Consider the following 12,600-nt stretch of genomic DNA (forward strand, 5'->3'; position numbering starts at 1 on the left):
CTACATTGATGACTGCATTGGTGCCACCTCCTGCTCCCGCGAGGAGGTTGAGCAATTCATCAACTTCACCAACACATTCCACCCTGACCTTAAATTTACCTGGACCATCTCTGACACCTTCCGTCCCCTTCCTGGACCTCTCCATCTCCATTAATGATGACCAACTTGACACTGACATTTTTTCCAAACCCACCGACTCCCACAGCTACCTGGATTACACCTCTTCCCACCCTACCTCCTGCAAAAATGCTATCCCGTATTCCCAATTCCTCCGCCTCCGCCATATCTGCTCTCAGGAGGACCAGTTCCACCACAGAACACACCAGATGGCCTCCTTCTTTAGAGACCGCAATTTTTAAAAACTTTATTCCTGATGCAGGGCTTTTGCCTGAAATGTTGATTTTGCTGCTCCTCGGATGCTGCCTGAACTGCTGTACTCTTCCAGCACCACTAATCCAAAATTTAGTAGGTGCTATGTGAGAATATCCTTTGTGCAAAAGTTCTTCCTTAGTTTCTTGATTTCCCTTTTTTTTAATTGTTCATGGGATTTGGGTATTTTTGGTCAGGTCAACCTAAATTGCCCATTGTATTCCCTTTAAAGAAAGTAATCGTGAGCCACCTTCTTGAACTGCTGCAATCTATGTGTTATTAGGGAGAAATTGAAGGATTATTACTCAACAACTGTGAAGGAACATTGTTATAGTTTTAAGGAATGTCTAAACTACAGAATATTAATCTCTAACTTTTATCAACTAACCTAAAAAGCTTGGGCTTTGTGATAAGGTAGATCTAGAAAATGTGGAAAGTGTTGGAAAAACTCAGCATCTGTGGAGGAAGAGGATTAAAGTTGATACTCTGAGTCCAAAATAACTCATTTTTTGGAACTGAAGAGAAATGGAAATGTGATGTCTTTTATGGAATAGAAAATGTTGAAAGAAACAAATGGAACAGAAAGAAAGGTCAGTGAGAATTTCATAGAACAAAAGGCAAAGCAAATCTTAATGGTAGTCGGGAAACAAGATAGGTCCAAGAAAGGTATTGATAGTAATGATAAATGCAGGACGTGAGTCACAGAGTCAGAGAGTCATCGAGATGTACAGCACAGAGATTGACCCTTTGGTCCAACTCGTCCATGCCTACCAGATATTCCAACCCAATCTAGTCCCAGCACCCGGCCCATATCCCTCCAAGCACTTCCTATTCATATACACATCCAGTTCCCTCTTAAATGTTGCAATTGTACCAGCCTCCACTACTTCCACTGGCAGCTCATTCCATACACGTACCACCGTCTGCGTGAAAAAGTTGCCCCTTAGGTCTCTTTTATGTCTTTCCCCTCTCATCCTAAACCTATGCCTTCTAGTTCTGGACTCCCCCCCCCCCCCCTCCATGCTCCTCATGATTTAATAAACCTTTATAAGGTCACCCCTCAGGCTCCAACGTTCCAGAGAAAACAGCCCCAGCCTATTCAATCTGCCCCTATAGCTCAAAGTCTCCAACCTTGGAAAAAGTAAAACCAAGACACCATTGGGCTATGGAGGTGAGATGGTGGTGGAGGAGGGAATGGAGTATGAAATGTCAGGGGAGAAACAATGGAGGACAGAGTTCATTATCTGAAGGTATTGAATTCAGACAAGATGTGAACATAGGAGCAGGACAGGTATATTAAAATGACAAGTCACCAGAAAGTAGAGGTCACAATTGCAGATTGAGTGGAGATGTTCTGCAATGTTGTCACCCAATCTGTGTTGGGTCTCCGCAATGTTTATCAATGGTGTATTTTGGTTTTGTTATCAGGATAAACTCTATCTACTTAGGTGTGTGCACCCACTTTGAAAATTGTCTTCTGGCCCTTTCCAGAAGTTTCACAAGCCCCTGCACTGAGCTCACTGGGCCATTAATTGGACGTGAATGGTTTTGTGCCCCAACCAGCTCCCTAACTTCACTTTGAGGACTGCAACTCATACAGGAAGCACACACCTACCTGGAGCACAATCTTCAATGTGCACCGCTCCCCTTTTCACTCACAAGAATGACTGGAAATGTCATCACATATGTCAAGAGGAAGTCACCAGCATTTCTTTGCACTGTGGCCAGTGTTTTTTTTCTGCAGGCACCTTTGGAAAAATAAAAACTGATTCAGGGATTTTTCCCATATTTTACAATGTGTTCTGCATGATGAAACACAAATGGCATTACCTCAGAACATAGGCTATAAAGGGTGCTGAGAAAATAAGTCTTACATTCCTCAAAGGGTTAGGAAGATAAAATAACAGTAAGATAACATACTCAATTACTGTGGCCTTTGTGAATACTGTTAGCTATTCAACATTTTGAACTTGATACAACAGCAAAGTTATTAGCCACATTTGTCACAGTCTGGAGCAAGGTTTTTTCAAGTTATTCTTCCTTCAGTACAAAGTCAACTGTAGATAACGATCACGGATGTTAAAAGAAAAGAATCCTCTGCAGGATGTTAAAGGGAACACAGCAGTGTTACAAAGTATTTTGGGAATTTGTAGCTGAAGTTATCTACACTCCTGCACAAACAAATCTCTGGTATATACGGCCTCAGATTGCTTTTTGATGCTGCTTTTCTTTTCAATCTGCACCTACTGCTGTTTTTGTCGGAATGAGATCTCCTTCTCCACTTGAAAAGGTCTCTTTATTTTTAATTCATCTATCATTTACAACTTGTGAAGGAAATCAGAAATTAAAGGACTGTACTGTGCCAAATTCCAGAGCTTAAAAGAAGAGAATTATTTTCTCAATAAACTGGTTATCTACAGAGAGCAAGGTTGATTGTTTTTTTGCTCAAGAATTACCTCCCTGAACTATTCTGCATCTCTACCTTTCTCTCCTACTTTAAAGCACATCTTACAAACTATCTCTTCAACAAAGCTGGTATTTTCTTATGAAGCTCAGTGTCCACGTACTGGTCAAGACACATTCATATATTTTACTCAGTCAAATGCATTATATAATGCAAGCTGTTGCTATTATTTACAATGGTACTACTGAATGTGTATATTAGAAAGTTGGGCATTGAGAGTAACAAAAAACTGTGAAACATAGCAACATCTGTGAAGCTGCTTTGGCGAATTTCCAATTGTGGTTCAAACGTATGAAATTCTGAGGCAGAAATGTGAATTCATAAAATTTACTTTTGTCTTGTCAATAAGTTTATTTAACATGCTGGTACCAGTAAACAAAAGGTAATTAAGTTCACTTTAGCCTAACTAGATTTTACAAGTAACAGATTGTATACACCAAGTTTATAATTTAACCAAAAGTTTCAAATTCATCGTTAAGAATGTAACTTTAGCAGAATACAGATAAACACCAAGGCAATCTAATGAATATCGATGATCTAGCCCAATCTTTTTTCATCATAAACCCTGACTCACACACTGACAACAGATACAGTTAAGGTTGAGTTTAAAAAAAATAAATTGGAAAATTAAACAAAATAATCATAACTTGCCAATTCAAGAACCATTTCAATGATGAATATCAGCCCTACGTGAAATCCTTAGATGACAGAATGTATTACAGGTGTGGAGCACTGCGCATCTTACTTGAATTCAAAGCCCCGGTTCAATGCAAACAGCTTCTGGAAACTTTTACTTATTTCTTATAGACTGAAATTCATTTCTCACAGTTTTCCACCAGTCAATAACAAGAGAATACTGAGAAAATGCAAAATGAATAACAACCCTAGTTTGAAAGCTTCCTTCACAAAACTGCCTTCACAAAACTGTCTTCTGTAAGAATGGGTTGACTCTGTTTATTTTTCCAAAACCCTCTGTGGTTGGCTGGGACAGCAACAGTTGTCCTTTTATGGATCAATTCAACATCCAAACAGCTGCCGGTGCCTGAGCAAAGAAATATCTCTGTTCTGATTTGTCTACAATGTCCTTAGAGCAGGAATTAAACCACAATATCTTTCCAGGCCAGTTCCCAACATCAAATATCCAAATTTTGTTCCCTCTTCACTTTAAAAGAAACCACAAGCTGTTATTCAAATTTCAAAGTAAAGTTCTTAAATGCAACTATCAGTTTTTTTTTAAGATTAGATTCCCTACAGTGTGGAAACAGGCCATTTGGCCCATCAAATCCACACCAACCCTCCGAAAAGTAATCCACCCAGTCCCATTTCCCTAACACTATGGGCAATTTAACATGGCCAATTCACCTGGCCTGCACATCTTTGGATTGTGGGAGGAAACACACACAGACACAGGGAGAATGTGCAGATAGTCACCTAAGGCGGGAACTGAACCCAAGTCACTGACACTGTGAGGCAGCAGTGCTAACCACTGAGCCACCAGGCTGCCCCTTCTAAACCAAAACTGAGAAAAGTATAAAAGATATTGAAGAAAAGTAGTGATGCTCTCAATAAACAGCAGTGACACTTTAGTATTAGGCATTTCAAACTCCAGACATGGTGCAAGTTTTGAGGGTGAAATCTATGAATGAATAACATTGTTGGGTACCTGTAAAATTTCAGCATGTTTCACACATCCAACATTGCGCTTCACTGAAATCAAAATAAGAACATTAGTGCATATTCTATTACCAATAACTTACCTGAAATCTTAAACTAGAAATTAGATTATGTTTCAAAGTTTATTTTGAAAGTTTTGACGAGAAAATGTGAGAAATAAGAAAATCCTGGGCAGTCATTCACAGAACAGTGTGCACGTAAGAAAAACATCTTCAGTATTTCCTGGGATGAATAATGCTCACAAATGGAGATGCAAATTATTTAAAGGAAAATGTTATATTAATAGAGTCATAGAGATATACAGCAAGGAAACAAACCCTTCGGTCCAACTCGTCTACGCTGACCAGATATCCTAACCTAATCTAGTCCCATTGGTCAGCTTTTGGCCCATATCCCTTAAAACCCTTCCTTTCATATACCCATCTAGATGCCTTTTAAATGCTATAATTGTGCTAGCCTTCACTATTTCCTCTGGCAGCTCATTCTATACATGCACCACCCTCTGTGTGAAAAAGTTGTCTTTTTATATCTTTCCCCTCTCACCCTAAACCTATTCTGTCTATTTCTGGAATTACCCACCCCAGGGAAAGTAACTTGTCTATCTACCCTCTGCATGCCCCTCATGATTTTATAAATCTCTATGAGGTCACCCCTCAGCTCTGACAACCCTGGCAACATCCCTGTAATTTTTTTCCGAACCCTTCCAAGTTTCACAACATACTTATTTATGTAATTTTGTACTATTGCATACTTATAAGACATAGGAAGTCAGATGAGAGGAATATTGAATGCAAATCTCTGTATTGGGTCTGCTGTTATTTTTAGTTTACCTAGATTTGGAAGATCAAAACAAAACAGATTTGTAGATTAAACCAGAGATGGAAGAACATTGCATCAGACCCTGCAGTTCATAAAGTACAGATTAAAATAGATGAAAGAGGTAGTTGTGCAGGGTAAAAGTCAACAAAAAATAGTGTAAGAAAATGTATAGTACTGTGCATAGCAAAATAACTTAGATGATTACATCATTCCAGAAAAAAAGTATTGAAATAGCTAAATATAAACCAAAAGAGAGGTTGTCTTATTGCATCCAATGCTTGCCTTGAAAAGCGAATGGATGGCACACATCGATAGAATAGTGGACTTTGTAGTCAAACTGTGTGTTAGTAGAGTTCAAGACATATGATGCACTGAATATCTTCCCTCCCTTATCCAGTTTTCCCTCACCACAAGGGAGATGTGAAAGTATTGGAAGCAGTGCACGTTGTTATTTTAAGGCTGAACTTTAATGTCAAGTGCTGAATTATGCCTATATAAACTGTAAATGCAAATGACTAGAAAAATGTGATCAAATTGTTTTGCAGTGTCGCAGGCTATGTTTTAAGACAGTAAGTATTTGCTTATTGTCCATCACAGTGGACAGTCTGGATGTGACAGGAATATAGTTCTGTGGTTAATGCTGGTAAAGAAACAACAGAATACTTTGCACTTACATAGCACTTTTCACATTTTCAGGACCAGTAAATCCACAAAATTATTTAACATTAGTGAGAACATGGGAAGTAGATAGAGGTTCAACCAAGTAAAAGGTACATTTAGTACTGTTGAGAGGAATCTCCTGTCTGTACAAGGAACATGGAATAGGGCTCCAGAAGGCATAGAGGTGAATTTAAACAGCTAAAACAAAAACTTCTGTCCTGAATTGGCAGAGACCTTTCATATTGCCTGATTAACCCTATTATGATGAGCTCAGTGGCTTTCTTCAACAAGACATTTATCATGTTATCTGATGATCCAAGATTTTGTCATAAGTTCAGAACGTTCAACTTTAGGGAACAAACACCTGAAAGCCAAGTTACTCCGTCTAGCTAGGCAGTATCAAAGTGTAAAGTTGAGTAAACAGCGTGGAGTAAATTCCCAATGAAAACAATGATTTTGATGATTTTAACCCAGTTCCTTTCATTCTCAAGGTGGATTCAACAACATGATATATTCCAAAAATGGAAATTTGGGACGTTGCCATCGAACCAATGGAAGATTTCATCTGTTCTGCAAGAAACCATTGTAAGAGCTAAATTGGCAATTTTGATGGGATCAGAAAATGTGGGATTGGAAAGGATATGTAAAGCATTTTTGCAATGTAAATCAACACTCCTTTTTTTCTGTTAAGAACCATTACAAGTCCATCATGAATTGAAATTCCTTAATTGTCCTTGAGAAGATGGTTGTGAACCATATCCTAGAACAAAGATAAGACTATAAGGTTGTATGATATAGGAATAGAATTAGGCCATTCAGCCCATCAAATCTGCTCCACAACTCTCTCATGGCTGATATGTTCCTTAACCCCCTTCTGCTGCCTTCTCCCCATGACCCTTGGTCCCATTACTAATCAAGAACATATCAATCTCTGTCATTAATACAATCAATGACTTGGCTTTCACAGCCTTCTGTAGCCATGCGTTCCACACATTCACCACCAAATGGCTGAAGGAATTCCCTCTCATCTCACTTCTACAGAGCCGTCCCTTCACTCAGAGGCTATGCCCTTGGGTCGTAATCTCTTCCACTAGTGTAAACAGCTTCTCCCCTCCACTCTATCCAGGCCTCTTAGAATTCAGTGAGTTTCAATGAAGTCCCCCTCATTTTTCTAAACTCTAGCGATACAAAGCCATAGTCCTCAGTTGTTACTCAAAAAGACAAGCCCTTCATCTCCAGGATGATTCTTTCAGACCTCCACCTGGATCTCCTCCAAAGCCAGGACTTCCTTCTTTAGACACAACAACAAAACCTGATCACAGTATTCCAAATAATAAGAGCCTGATACAGTATACAGAAGAATCTTCAATAGTATATTTCTGCACTTATATTCGAGACGTATTGAAATGAATGCTAACATTGCATTTGCCTTCCATACTGCCAATTGATTCAGCACATCAACCATAACAGAATCCTGAATAGGACTCCTAAGTCCTTTTGTGCTTCAGATTTCCAAAGCCTTTGCCCATTTAGAAAATAGTCCATGCCTCTATTCTTCCTACCAAAGTGCATAATCTCACACTTTCCCACATTATATTCCACCTGCCACTTCTTTGTCCATTTTCCTAGCCTGTCCAAGACCTTCTGCACCTTCCCACTTTTGCAACACTATCTGTCTCTCCACTTAATTCTTTTTTAAGGCATATTTTGGAAGTCACACATTTTTGTGATGACTGCTTGTTCACTGCAGAATCCCTTCCCCGCCAGCCTAGATTTCCGACTAACAGGTTCAGCTTCTGTTGTGGAGATTGTCTGAATTTTTCAGTCATTTGCTAGCACAAGGAGGGGTGTTTCTAAAAAAATGTTCTTGCTGTGTGCCATTGTGATACTTGGAGTCCTGGTCCAGTCTGAGGCCTAACTGTTCTCCTAAAGATCATCTTGGATGAATCTTCAAAACTGTGTTTTCTGAGCAAGCTGTATCGGCAAAGATATCAGAGATATATACTTGTATTTGGTGAAACTGCTCTGCACAGGCCTGAATACCAGATTGACAGATATCTGAACATTCCACATCTCACATTATCAATGCCTTCAAGAGCTGAGGATTCTTGGCCAAACGTGTTTTTCTTTCCAAAGTTTGTAAAGAGAAGTCTGTTGTTTTTCTGCTTTAACAAGTGTAAGTGTGTGTATATCTGCTCATGGGTGTATGTTTTGCTTGTTAAGACAGGTGGCTCAGTGGTTAGCACTGCTATCTCATAGCACCAGGGAGCTAGGTTCAATTCTGGCCTTGGGTGACTGTCTGTATGGAGTTGTATGTTCTCTCCATGTCTGTGTGGGTTTGCTCTGGTTTCCTCCCACAGTCCAAAGATGTGCAGGTTAGGTGAATTCACCATGCTAAATTGCCCATAGTGTTCAGGGATGTGTAGGTTAGCAGCATTAGTTAGGGGATGTGTAAAGTAATAGGATAGGGGAATGACTCTGGGTGGGATACTCTTGAGACCTGTTGGACCAAATGGGCTGTTTGCACACCATAGAGATTCTATGATGAGGTAAGCATTTATATTTAGGTTTTATATTTTATCGTCATGTGTGCTCAAGTACAGAAGTACAGGAGTACGGTGAAATGCCATATATGGCGCCATCTTAGGTACCAAGCTACAAAAAAAGCTTATGTGTAAGTAATAAGAGAAATGAGAGTTAATAAGTTAAGCATTACTTCATAGAATAGTAGAAAACTAAAGAAATAGATAATAGTTTACATGGTGTTTTAAACTAGGAAAATAAAGGAATAGCTTAAATGTTTAACAATCTTGGTTAGCCCTCCGCTTATCTCAGTCTCCGTGGAGACCTCAGCTGTCTGTTTTCGATGCTGCCTCTGCAGATACTGTCACTTCTGCTGAAATTGCTGCCTCTCTGATATCCCCCGGTGTCTTGGTAACCTGCCTGGGCAGGATCCACTTGCACACTGAGCTGAGACAATGCCATGAGCCACTGAGAGAACAGACGATATATTACCAAGAGACCAGGCTGGGACCCACTATGAGCTACCAATAGACCAGGTTGAGAGCTGCGATGAGCTGCCAAGAGGCCAGCCAAGACCTACCATGATCTGCTGAGAGACCAGGCCAGTCTCAACCAGAGACCTAACCAGCTTTGCATTGTCACATCATAAATTTTGGTTGGAATGAATCATTAATATTGAGTTTATTTATGAAAGCAGCTTGATGGATCTTGTTATCTTAAATCTAATTAAGTGTTACGTAGCCTCACTCTTACTCAGCCATTGGTCTGCTCTCTCATGAGAGAGAGAGAGAAAACTGGAATGGTGACTCTGAGATGGTGCATCTAATATAGATTAATCATATGACTGACTGTATAAGGAACTTGTTCAGAAGATTTGTGCTGGGTCCCATGGAATATTGAAACACATGAGATGGTACACTCCTCTGATATCAGTCAAAACACCAGCTTCTAATTCCAGATTTTTATCTAACAAAATGAATTTAATTCCCCATCGGCTGTGACATGATTTGAACCCATGCCCCACAGATCATTATTCCAGGCCTTTGGATTACTTGTCCGGAAACATAACCTTTATGCTTCAGTACTTCTGCCTTAAACTGTGGTTGTGAAGAAGGAAATCCACTTGCAACTCAGTTACTGGTCACAACTGATTTTCAGTGTCACATTTCCTCTATAACATCATTAATTAAATTAGATACAGTGAAAATATAGTGCCATACAAAACTAATAAAACATAATATTTAAGTATTTAAGGGCATTTAAGTTCTCCTGTTTTCAGCCTACTGCAAGCCCAAGGTATGGTTGTAAATATCTGAAATCTGATCAAAGAGATTTCAAGCACAGCAGGCCATTATTTCTTTTAAAAATACTCTCTTATTTTCCATCACGTTTCTGATAGATGTCTGGTTGAATCAGGAAGCCGGAGCACAATGCTGTGCTTTAGTTGCTACAAAAAGAACAGAAAAATAAACTTTCATAACTCCAGCATATTCCAAGCATGTTACAACCAATAAAATACTTACAAGTAGTTTTTCTAGAACGTGATATTTGCCTTCTTGTACAACTCTGCACTATAGAACAATCTCGCTTTAGAAACAGCTCTTAAAGTGTTGGCAAAGTAATCACTTTACAGCCAAGACACAGTTTAAAAGTTTGCACTTTATAAACGGTGTCCCCAATCTGTTAATGACGTTACAGGGAATACATGTTAATTAAACACGTGTTATAGCAGAACAATGCTGTACTTGACATGGAGTAACTGTTATAGTATAGGACATATGGCGGCCAATGTGTGATAAGGCGGAACCACAAACAGCAAATGTTATTATGACTAGATAATGTATTTTATGCAGGTGTTGATATACTTTATGTTGGTGTTGATTAAGAGATTACTATTAAATACAACAAGGAGAGGTGCATTCACCCATGCCTGAATATTTAAGATCAGATCTAACAGACTAAAGATTCCCTATGAAGAAGTAAGCAATAATACTTCAGTGATGGTCTCCATCCCTGTCCTGTCTTTCTCTGGCAAGAGAGTTGAGTGCCTGAAAGAAATAGTTAAGATATAATTACAGATGAACATTGCTTTTCTTTCTGACTTTTCTTACTTTGATCTTGAATGTGTAAGGAGAAAAGTGAGGACTACAGATGCTGGAGATCAGAGTTGAGAGTGTAGTGCTGGAAAAGCATAGCAGGTCAGGCAGCATCAGAGGAGCAGGAGAATTGACATTTCAGGCATAAGGCCTTCACCAGGCCTCCTGATGAAGGGCTTATGCCTGAAACATTGATTCTGCTGCTCCTCGGATGCTGCCTGACCTGCGGTGCTTTTTCAGCACTACACTCTCAACTCTGGAATGTGTAAGTTGACAAGTACATAAGGAATAATAGTCAAATAGTGAGGAACATTAGACCTTCATTCGGATGTGTGTGTGTGTGGGTGTCTGTTCGGGGGTGGGTGGTGAACAGGCTGAGAGATAAATAACAGGGTGTGAGTGGGGCTGGGAGGAAGGCAGCTGGGAAGGCGATAGGGAGATACAGATGGGGGGGTGATAGTGATATGTCAGAGAGGAGGGTGGAGTGGATAGGTGGGAAGGAAGATGGACAGGTTAAGAGGGCGGTGCTGAGTTGGAGGTTTGAATCTGGGATGAGGTGGGGGAGGGGAGATTAGGAAATGTTAGAAACGAAAATCGCTTCTCAATAATCGCTCTAGACAAATTCAGGAAAACCAAGTTTTATTAGCAAGTCTGCAGAGTTGGGCACTCTTCTGAGAAAAGCGCGCCAGGCTAACAAAGTTTTCGATTAAATACAGTTCAAGCTCCTCCCTTCTATAGCTCTAAAGAGTCACGAGGTTCACATTCTGAACATTCATTATTTTTCCATTCTGGACCCTTATCACAAAGTCTGCAGTATATGTCTCCCTAGTTGTTTTTCTAGCCTGCAGTCTTATCAGTCAAGGACTTATTCTTCTCTGTCAGAGTTCGTGGTCTTATCAATCAAGGACTTGTTTTTCTACTCTGTCTCGTCCTTTATTATAGAGAAGCATGTTTTACCCTACCCCCACGGCTCTATTCCCCTTAGACTCTGAGGTCATGCACATCTTAACTATTTGTACCGAAATCGTCTCTCACAATATATTTCTGGAATTAGAGTCTAATGATGACTGTGAATTTATTGCCGGGGGAAAAATCCATCTGGTTCACTTAATGCCCTTTAGGGAAGGAAACCACCATCCTTGTCTGGTCTATATGTGGCTCCATACCCACATCAATGTGGTTGACTCTTAATTGCCCTCTGGGATTGGCAACAAATGGTGACCGAGCTACCAAAGCCCTCATCAAATGAATGAAAAAAAGGCTGACTAGTCCTGTTAGCTTTTCACACATATTAATTGGATCCCCTCTCATCCCTCTAAATTCTAGTGAATATAGGCCCATTCAAACCAACCTCTCACAGAACAGCCTGGCAGAGACACTGTCTACCACTCAGTAAAAGACCCATTTATTCCCAGTTTCTGGGAATTGGTCTGTCAGCCAATTCTCAATGCAAGTGATTATATTACCCACATTCCATGTGCTTTGACTTTGTTCACTAACCCCTTCAGAGGAACTTTATCAAAAGCCTTCTGAAATTCCAAGTACACCACATCCATGCCTTCTCCCTTATCTATTCTAACAGTTACATCCTCAAGTGGATATTTAAAGCAAGATTTGCCTTTCATAAACCCATACTATCTTTGTTCAATCCCATTAATGCTTTTCAAATGTTCTGAAATCACATTTTGGTGGACTCTGGTGGATTTTGTTCCCTAATACTGATGTTAGGCTATCATTACCATTCTTTCTCTCCCTTTCTTAATAAACAGTGGGGTCACATTTGCCACCGAAGTAGAAACTGCTCTAAGGTCTACAGAATCATGAAGGACAACTGCCAATATTCCTGGAAACATTTCCGTTAGGGTTCGGGACTGAAGATTAACAGGTTCTTATGACTTGACAGCATCTGAGCCTTCATCAGCATTGTCCATGATTAAATGAGTTCCATTTAAAATTTTTATTCATGCATTGGAAATGATTTGCTTTGTCATTTGG

Source organism: Chiloscyllium plagiosum, chromosome 10, assembly GCF_004010195.1.
Source record: "Chiloscyllium plagiosum isolate BGI_BamShark_2017 chromosome 10, ASM401019v2, whole genome shotgun sequence".
NCBI classification, from domain to species: Eukaryota; Metazoa; Chordata; class Chondrichthyes; order Orectolobiformes; family Hemiscylliidae; genus Chiloscyllium; species Chiloscyllium plagiosum.